We start from the raw sequence: 10,119 nt of genomic DNA on the forward strand, positions 1-10,119 counted from the left end.
GCTGGGCGAGACTAGGCAAGGTGAGCACACCTGGGGAAGCCTGGCCAGCATCCCTCAAGCTAAACTTCCGGCCAGGGACACAAGTCTTCTGGAATTTCACTTAACTGTAGTTGCATTCTTTTTTTAACTCTGCAAATCAAAATCAATTCGCCTTGGAACTCCACAAGTTGTTTTTCTTTCTAAAGAGAGACATTTTACTGAAACAGAAGACTTTGCCAGCAGTTGTGTATTTGGTACCCGGAACAGAGCAGCAGATGGGGCAAGGCTCAGGGAGAACATCCCCCCAGGAGCCCAGGGGCCTGATGCTCGTCAAGCCCTAACACTAAGCTGCTGTGTACCCCTGAGGAGGTAACCTCAGGCTCTAGTCTCACTTTTCTGTAAAAACAGGGGACACAGCTAGAGCCACGGTTTTCAAAACACTCCTCAGTCCCAGGGGAGGGATGCCAGTTTGGTGGGACTTTGGCCACCATCTCCACAACTCAGCCTTTATCCATCCTTCATAGTTGGCTGTTAGGTAAGACCTTATGTGAACAAAGGGTTCCACAGTGTCATAACCATTTTTTCCTTTTTTTTATCTTTTAGCCACGCCACAAAGCCTGTGGGATCTTAGTTCCCTGACCAGGGATCAAACCCGCGCCCCCTGCATCGGCAGCACGGAGTCTTAGCCACTGGCCTGCCAGGGAAGTCCCCGTCATAGACACTTTGGGGGCACCTGCCCAGACCACGGCTCTCATGATGGTCCACCCCGCCAGCAGAGCTGAGGCCCTAACACTCTGTACTTCATGACTGCAGACCCGGATGAGGACTGACTGCACAGAGACGGACACCTGCTCCTGGTGAGCCAACCTGATTCCCCTCCCCAGAATTTGAAACTGGGTCAGACTGGGTCCAAGTCAGTCTCCGTTAGAGCTGAAGTGGCCACTGGGGGTGGCCGTCTGGGATCATGGGATGGAGGAGGCCTGACAGCAGTCCCAGCTTTCCACTCCCCACGGTGCCCCGCCCTACGTTCCCCTGCATAAACTTCCCGGGTTAAAAGCTTCCAAATCTCTAGACAACACCCTCTGAAAGCTTCTTCCCGTCCCTAGGAAACAGCAAGATCACCCAGCCCAGTGCGATACACCTCATCTCCCCAGAGCCACATTCTGTTTTGTTTCGTTTTTTAAGGGCAGTTTCTAAATAGACTATGTAATCTTATGAACAAAAATGTTTACCAGAGCAGGCATATAATGACTCAGTAAGTATCAACATTATCATTACCTCTATTATTGATATATTCAAAAGTCCTTTATAAATCGGTCATACTGTTCCGTTGCTATACGTTTTAATTTCAAAAACATTTTGTTGTTCATAGCTCCCTGAACCACACCTACCAATAACACTTTTTAAAATCTATTAATCCTGAAATCTTCCATCCGAGGGCTTAAGTATCTGTAAATATGCTAGCTCTTTCGTTCATCTATTTTCTTAGATGCTCTGAGATCTACCAAAGAACTAGATGACAAAAATCCCTTCACTAAGAGCTTACAGGGTAGGAATGAAATAACGCCATTTGCAGTAACATGGATGGACCTAGAGATTATCATATTAAGCAAAGTAAGTCAGACAGAGAAAGACAAATATCACATGACATCACTTATATGGGGAATCTAAAAAAAAAAATGATACAAATGAACTTATTTACAAAACAGAAACAGACTGGGAGACTTTGAAAACAAATTTATGGTTACCAAAGGGGAAATGCAGCAGTGGGGGAGTGGGTGATAATTAGGAGATTGGGATTGACATACACACACTACTATACATGACATAGACAATCACAAGGACCTGCTGTAGAGCACAGGGAGCTCTACTCAATACTCTGCAATAACCTTTATGGGAAGAGGATCTGAAAAATAATGGATATGTGTATAAGTATAATTGAATCACTTTGTTGTACACCTGAAACTAACACAACACTGTAAATCAACTATACTACAATATAAAATAAAAATTAAATTTAAAAATGGAATAAGAAAAATCTTTTTAAAAGAGCTTACAGGGTAGAATTTGAAGAAATCATAGTTTTAAGTGGGTATTTCCTAAATTAGGTTTTCTTACATTAGAGAAGACCTGTGCCTTACTCCACAACAGATCAAAGAGTCACATATTGTCAATTTGAGAAAAGGCTTTCAAGGCGCCTGTGTATTTGTCAAACCCTGGGCCACGACCTAATGGTGGACCCTGAAATCAATTTAGTGGATCAGAACCAGCATTTTAGATTTTTTAAAAAATTTTATTGAAATACAGTTGATTTGGGCTTCCCTGGCGGCGCGGTGGTTAAGAATCCGCCTGCCAATGCAGGGGACATGGGTTCGAGCCCTGGTCAGGGAAGATCCCACATGCCGTGGAGCAACTAAGCCCGTGCGCCACAACTACTGAGCCTGTGCTCTAGAGCCTGCGAGCCACAACTACTGAGCCCACATGCCACAACTACTGAAGCCCACGTGCCTAGAGCCTGTGCTCCTCAACAAGAGAAACCACTGCAATGAGAAGCCCACGCACCGCAATGAAGAGTAGCCTCGGCTCGCTGCAACTAGAGAAAGCCCGCACGCAGCAACCAAGACCCAACACAGCCAAAAATAAACAAATAAATAAATTTGAAATACAGTTGATTTACAATGTTGTATTAGTTTCAGGTATACAGCAAAATGACTTAGCTATACATATATCCATTCTTTTTTTAGATTCTTTTCCATTATAGGTTATTACAAGATACTGAGTATGGTTCCCTGTGCTATACAGTAGGTCCCTGTTGGTTATCTATTTTATATAGAGTAGTGTGTATATGTTAATTCCAAATTCCTAATTTATCCCTCCCCCGCCTCCCCTTTGGTAACCATAAGTTTGTTTTCTATGTTTTTGTAAATAAGTTCATTTGTATCCTCTTTTTAGGTTCCACATATTACCGATTAGATTTTTTTTTTTTAATTAGTGTGTGTCACATGCAACAAGGCTAAGTATTGTTATGTAAAACCTGATTTCAGCCATATAAATGGATGTGCAGGGTGACAATGTCAAATGCATGTCTCATGGTGGGTTGGGGGTGGCAAGGGGCAGGTGGCTGGTGGGATGAGCAGAGTCCAGGAAGCCAGGCTTGAAACCCCCGGTCACTTTTGGTGGCGCTGGCGCTGGGCCTGGACGATGCGCACAGTCCAGTAGCCGTTATTCTTACACGTGTGAGAGCTACAAAGGTCCTCGCCCATCACCGCACTGAACCCCTGGCAGGACAGCTGTCGGTGGTCTCTGACAGCCATGGCCACGGCCACGCAATAGCAGAGAATCTAGTTGATTAAGTGATGTTTTTATTTACATGACACAAAATAACCATTTTACCTGATTTTGTCCTTTGCAGGCTTGACAGAAGCTCAGGATTACTTGGGGCACAGTACAGGGCAGAATCTTGCTACTCAAAGCCTGGAACTGGGAGCTTGGCCTCACCTGGGAACTTATTAAAAGGAGACTCCCAAGCCCCATCCCAACTTAATGAATAAGAATCTGCATTTTAACACGGGCCCAGAGATTGGTGCATGCATTTAAAGTTTGAGGAGCTCCGACTCAGAAGTGCTGGTCCACTAACTGACACGCAGCTTCGGTAGAGTTTTCACTGGTCCACATGAAAATGTTAGTGTGAAATTTGTCCTTTCTCGGCAAGAGCCATCTTCCACTCTGATTGTATTCCCTTCCTACTACTTTTTAGGCATAAAGTGTGCTTGAGGAAGTGAGACTGATTGTGATTGTGGATGTAGTTCTGTCTTGTTTTGTTTCATGTGTTCAGCAGTCAAAAATAAAACTTGGTTACCTATGCCTTCCACGTTGTCATTTTTTCTAGCCCAGGGACCCGAAAGCCTGGGAACAACTAGTAGAAGTCAGAAGTGTGTCTTGCTGATTTCTGCGCCGTCTAAAGCAGAACTGGAAAGCACTATTTGTTCCACGTGAAGATGAGAGGTACAGCAGTGCTTGCCTTTCTTTCATAGTCTTGGAAACTCCAAGGAGTGCCCCCCCCTGTAAGGAGCATCACACGCTGCTCGCACATAGACCCGGGAAGGCAGCAGGCCGGCTTGCACTTCCAGATTCCAGGTGGCCTTCCAGATTCCAGATCCCACCGGAGCCCAGGCTCGCCCACCCCCCGTGCACCCCGGGACCCCCCGCACGTCCACAAACTAGCCGATCGGTGTAAGAGGCCATGTGCTTGGGAAATGAGCCCCTCTGGCCAAAGCAAACTGGACATGAAGTCTTATAAACATGGCCCTCGCATTCAGACCCGCTTAAGAACCATCAGAAAACACCTGCATGACTGGAAACCCAAACATGCCTGCGTTTGTTTTCTCTGACATCCTCTCCTGAAAACTGGAGGGCCTGTTATGAGCAGGAACTAGGTAGAAAGTGAGGACATCATGCCACTCGGTAAATAGGAGTGACCTTCCTGAAGAAATGGAACACGGGGTGATTCTGGGATCCTGGCATGGTGAGAAGGAAGGAAACCTGAAAGGCAAGCAGCATCCGGCCGGTGGGCCTGCAGAAGGCGGCAGCAGCCACGACCCTGCCCCACATTCTTGGACCCCGAAGCCCACCTCCCAGCAAAGGCTCCGGGCCCCCTGCGTCCTGACCTGGCAGGCAGGCCCGCCCTTCCCCCAGTCCTGGGATTCTCAGCATTCCAGAGCCCGGCAAATAACAAAGGCAGTGTTTGTGCCATTTCAGAACAAGCTTGGAAACTTTTAAATGTCAAAATGAATGATGTGGAAAGACTTGTGGGAGCAGCGAAGAGGCAGAAGCTGAGCTGGGGAAACGGAGAGGCCGGGGGCACCAGCGGGGCCACCGGTTAACACGTCTGTAGGGCTCCGACGTCTTTTAACAAAAGGGATACTCAGAAGCAGAGAAACATCTTGAGCTGTCACGAGAGCCAGTGATACGGCAAGAATGAGAAGAGTTATGTGGTCCCGGCGGGGAAAGCTGGGTGCGTGGCATTCATTTACAGAGGATCTGCTGTCTGAGGGAGCAAGCCTCTGATGTGCACGAGGAGGTGGCAGCACTGTCACCCCAGCCGCCCCAGACCCAGGCTCTGGATCTGAGGACACACGCAACCTCGCTAAGGGCGGGGGGGGGGGGGTCCCATGACCCGGACGTTTCCCACATCGAAGGCCGGATTTGTCATTCGATTCCACCGCCCACGCTGGCCCCTTGACAGGACAAGGGATACTCTGGCCTCTCAAAGCCCATTATCACCTGGGTGGAGATGCCCGGTGCACCACAGGCAGGAAGCCAGGGCTCCAGCCCCACTCTGCCTGCCGCTGGGGGCTCTAAGGGAGGACAGCCACCTCCCTGACCTCAGTCTTGTCATCTGTGGGTAACAGGCCTGGGCTGGGGCGTGGTGACGTCCCCCTTGGACGGGGAGATCAAAAAAAAAAAACAGTGTAAAGTTTAACCTGCTGAATGGGAAGTCAGCCCTTATATTTCCACAGTGTGCTCCAACATCTGGAGTACTTTCATATACATTGTTTGGTTTTTTGTTTGTTGGTTTGTTTGTTTGTTGGTTTGTTTTTTGGGGGGCCGCACGGCTTGCGGGATCTTAGTTCCCCGACCAGGGATTGAACCCGTGCCCCCTACAGTGCAAGCGTAGAGTCTTAACCACTGGACCCCCAGGGAAGTCCCTAATATACATTGTTGAAACCTCGTAACAATCCTGCGAATTAGGAAGTCCCGTTTTAAACATGAGGAAACAGGTCAAGAGTGAGATACAAGGTTCCAGAGAACCAAGGTCTTCAGAGCCGGTCAGAGCTCCCTCTCTAACCTCTGCTGCCTGTAGGAAATGTCATCCAGGTAGGAGGTCCACACGGGTGGCCCCAGCCAGGGCTGAGGACCGTATAAGCAGTGGGCATCTGGCCACTTCCTCATGGGGCAGCTTTCCCATGCCTCCGAGCTCAACTACGCTCCCCTGCAAAATCTCCCCTTTGCCTTGCCCTCTGGGAATGTCCCTCAGCTTTACTGACCTGTGAGCCCCAAGAGGAAAGGAACTGGTTTAGTGTTGATAAAAATCTGGAACACATCCCCTCACCCAATGTTCCATGCCTGGCCCTTCCATCAGGATTCCTATACTAATTCCTGCCGTTCCCACAAACCCTGCCCGGTCCCAGCTCATTCCCACCCTGGGCCCAGAGCTGGTGGTCAGCTTCACCCCTTTTGGGACTGGGACTCCCCCACCACCCCCACGGATCACCCCCACACCTCATCCAGAGCCCAGGTGCCCACCTTGATGAAGACAGGGAGGAGAAGGGAGAACAGACCCTTGGGGCCCCTCGCCCTCTGTCACGTGTCACCAAAGCACAGCGAGGTTTCCTGGTCAAGACTGGGAACCAGGACGCAGCAGGCTCACCCCTTCAGAAGCAGTTGCTATGGAGACTAGGGCCCGGGTCCCTGATGCTGTCACCCTGCCTCTCTCTGCCTCCACCCCTCACTCACACGCACCACTCAGATAACCAGGAACAGCGGCTGAGCTCTGAGAATGCACCCCGAGGCCTCCACTCCACCCCCCACCCCCCAATGACTCAGCCTCTCAATGGGAAAGCACCTTCGCTTGGTCATCTGCCATTAAAAACAGACAAAAAAAATTCTCCACTCCCTCATAACCGCCGCCCACCCCCAGCCCCCAGAACAGTGAGACCAAGGTCCCTCCAAGCAGAGAGCAGGACAAGGGTACACTGTGTCCTGATCCCACCGCAGCCCCTGCCTCGCAGCAGGAAGGGGAGTGTAAGGCAGGCTGTATCACCAGGCAGCCCGGCTGGGATTCTCATCTGAGGCTCCCAAATGATCCATGACTTGTAGGCAAAACCCGCAGCCGCCTTCAACTCCCTCACACGGTGCGGGCTTGCGCCCCTGCAGGGAATCAGCCCACTGGTCCAAATGCCTACAGCAGCCATGATGGTAGTGACCCTGGGCGACTGGTGCATCACTTCCGCTCAGCTGAGCAGAGCGCGGGGGGGGGGGGGGGGGAGCTCAGCAGAAGAACCAGTCCCACTGGCTGTGGTTGTCACCATGGCCACACGGCTCCTCCTTGACCAGAGGCCAGCAGGGCGGGCCAACTGAGGCACCCTGACCTTCCCAAGTGGAATGTGCAGAGGGAGACCACACAGCCCCAATCCTCCCCCACAGAAGCAACCACGTGCAGCAGGGCAGACGCTCTGGAGCAAAGCTGCAGTGAGCAGGGCCACCTCCTCCTGGCTCTTGGGAAATCATGGTCCCCGTCTAGGAAGAGCAATGTGGTAACCGAAGCATTCCAGTGCATGTGGCCCGGGGGCCGGTTTAAACAGAAGAGGGGTTGAGCGCTCGCTCTTTTTGCTCCGTATAAGCAGAGCTTGGTTCAGCTGCCTGCCCTGGGTGAGGCGTAGCGGCCCTTCTCTCCGTGGCCCAGACCCACCCGGGGTCAAGCCCAGATCCTGTCCAGGCACCTGGCTCTACCAAAGTCAGGGTTCCCAATGAATTCACTGAAAAGTCATCTTATCATGGAATAAAATGAAGAGTGAGACAAAAATATATCCCACTCTAAAGCATCTGGTTTCTAGCAGTCATTAGCGGCCGGCAGGCTGGCAGTCAGCTCCAGCTCTCAGCTGCCTGCGAGAGATGGGCCCATGCCCAGGACAAGCCTGAGTGTGTGGACATTGACCGCGTCCCCCGGCCGCCCCCGACCGGAGGCCATCACACGGCAGCACCTTCCTGGCGGGAGCCTCAGCGTCTAGCACAGAGCAGACTGCGTAGGGAAGGGATGGGTGAGGAGGGTACCGGCCCCTCGTTGGGCCTGAGACTCTGGAGGCGGCAGGCAAGCCCTCCCACCCGTGGGGTGGGAGGCGGATCTCAGAAGAGGTGACCATACCCCACCCACCATAAGCCCCTGTGGGGGGCCGTCCAATGATGCCTGAATTTATCTGGGATTCTCCAGCAGCAGGTCGAGAAGTGGGAAGAACCCGGGGCTGGGTGGACCTCGATCTGCTGCTCACGCTTGTCTGGGCTCAACGACCCCCAGACTCTGCGACAATCGTCCCATCTGTAAAATGGAGACAAAAGCACCCACCAAGTGCCCAGGATATTGGAGAGAATGTAATCGTAAGGAAAGCACCCAGCACAGCGCCCAGCATATAGTAGGTGCTCAATACGTGGTCCTCACCATGGGCTTAAGGTGGCTTCTCCAATAAAGCAGTGCCTACATGTCTGGCCTGAAGGAGCACCCCCTCCAGCCTCAGGACGCTCACTCAGCACACGTGAGCGCCACACGGGAGCGGGACGGGGCCGTGTGAGGGAGGGAGGGTGGCCTCGGGGGGTCTGAGTAGGGGCAGGAGGCAGAGACCCCGCCAGGGAGAGGAGGGAGGGGTCGCCTACCCTGGGTCCAGCCCTCACCCCAGCCGCACAGCCTGGCTCCTGAGGGACATCCCGCCCCTTCCCAAGAGCTCCCGCACTGGCATTGCAGGGTGCTTAGGAGTGCAGGGCCCTGATCTTTAAAGAACCACTGCCACACTCTGGCAGATGCAAGGAAATCACCCCGGTGCCTGAACGACAGCATCCAAGTGTCCTCTGTTTCTGAGACACCAAATCCAAACAGGGCTGAGGCCAGGCCTGCCTGTGACAAGAGTCGCACATCAGCAGGAAGGTCACCGTGAGGGGTGAGGCAGAGCAGCTCCCTGGGGGGCCAGGGCTCTGAGGCCAGGACCGTGTGGCCCAGCAGAAGTTCCTGATGGGCAAAGGGGGGACTTGCAGGAAGACTCAGGTCCACTGATTCCCCACCACCCACCCCGGGAAGCAGAGTGGACCCTCTGTGACTCTCGGCTCCCTCATCTCGGATGGACTCCCAGCGCCAGTCCAAGGGGACCGGCACCGGCCCCGAGGGGGGCTCCACACTCTTGCGGCACTGACCGGCACCAGGGCAGCCCCTGTGGATTCTCCTTCCCGGCCCTGCCTTCTGCCCAACCTCACAGGAGGGGGCGTCCAGGTGTGCCCAGAACCCGCACCTGATCTGAGCCGGGCTGCTCAGGATCTCTGCCCACGGATCTGATTTGCTGAGAGGTGCGGTCTCTCCCTAGAGGACCAACGTACAGTGTGTGAACTTGGAGTTGTGAGCCGCCCTGCCATCCTCCACGGAGACTGTGGAACAGACAGTCTTTCTGCAGAGAGAGGCCAGAACAAAGCTGGTACAAGAGTAAGAGCTGAGAGATGGAATATTACTCAGCCATAAATAAGAATGACATAATGCCGTTTGCAGCAACACGGATGGACGTGGAGATGATCATACTAAGTGAAGTGAGTCAGACAGAGAAGGACAAATATCATATGACATCACTTACAAGTGGGATCTAAAAAAATGATACAAATGAACTTATTTACAAACCAGAAATAGACTCAGACACAGAAAGCAAACTTATGGTTACCAAAGGGGATAGCAAGGGAGGGGGCAGGGAGGGGGGTCAGTAAATTAGGAGTTTGGGATTATAGCATATCCACACTACTATATTTAAAATAGGTAACCAACAAGGACCTAGTGTAGAGCACAGGGAACTCTACTCAGTGTCTCGTAAAAACCTCTAATGGAAAAGAATCTGAAAAAGAATATATATATATACACGCACACGTATATATATATATATATATATATACACACACATATATATGTGTGCGTGTATATATATATGTATAACTGAATCACCTTTATTGTGCACCTAACACAACATTGTAAATCAACTATACTTCAATTAAAAAAAAAGAAAAAGTCGAGAGAGAGAGAATAGAACTTAATAGAAACACTTCTAAGTCCACTTGCATTTCTGTGAGCTATCTGACATTTCCCCAAGAAACCGCATTTTCTACTCAAGTTGGCCAGGTTTGATTTTTGGTGTTCGCAATGAAAAACTCAGACCAGTCATGCATGTTATCACGCTGCATTTCCCTAACATAACCCTACACACGCAATACTATTCTTTGCATTTAACCCACAAGCAAATGAAGGCAAGCTCTCCAGAGCTTGGATCTGCTCCTAGACAGTCTACCTCCAAAGCCCACTGTCCTCACTTCGGGGCTACGTGCCTCTCTGCGGCCGCCGTG

The 10,119-nt window shown here is 51.3% G+C and overlaps 1 long non-coding RNA gene across 1 annotated transcript; it reads left to right on the forward strand.

Moving 5' to 3' along the window:
• Positions 1-247: 247 nt before the first annotated feature.
• On the forward strand, positions 248-3,784 carry LOC132507423 (uncharacterized). Its single transcript, XR_009536184.1, has 3 exons — positions 248-348; positions 583-836; positions 3,392-3,784. It is a non-coding gene; the product is annotated as an uncharacterized LOC132507423 (long non-coding RNA).
• The last annotated feature ends 6,335 nt before the right edge of the window (positions 3,785-10,119 follow it).

Source organism: Lagenorhynchus albirostris, chromosome 16 (assembly GCF_949774975.1).
Source record: "Lagenorhynchus albirostris chromosome 16, mLagAlb1.1, whole genome shotgun sequence".
Classification (NCBI taxonomy): domain Eukaryota; kingdom Metazoa; phylum Chordata; class Mammalia; order Artiodactyla; family Delphinidae; genus Lagenorhynchus; species Lagenorhynchus albirostris.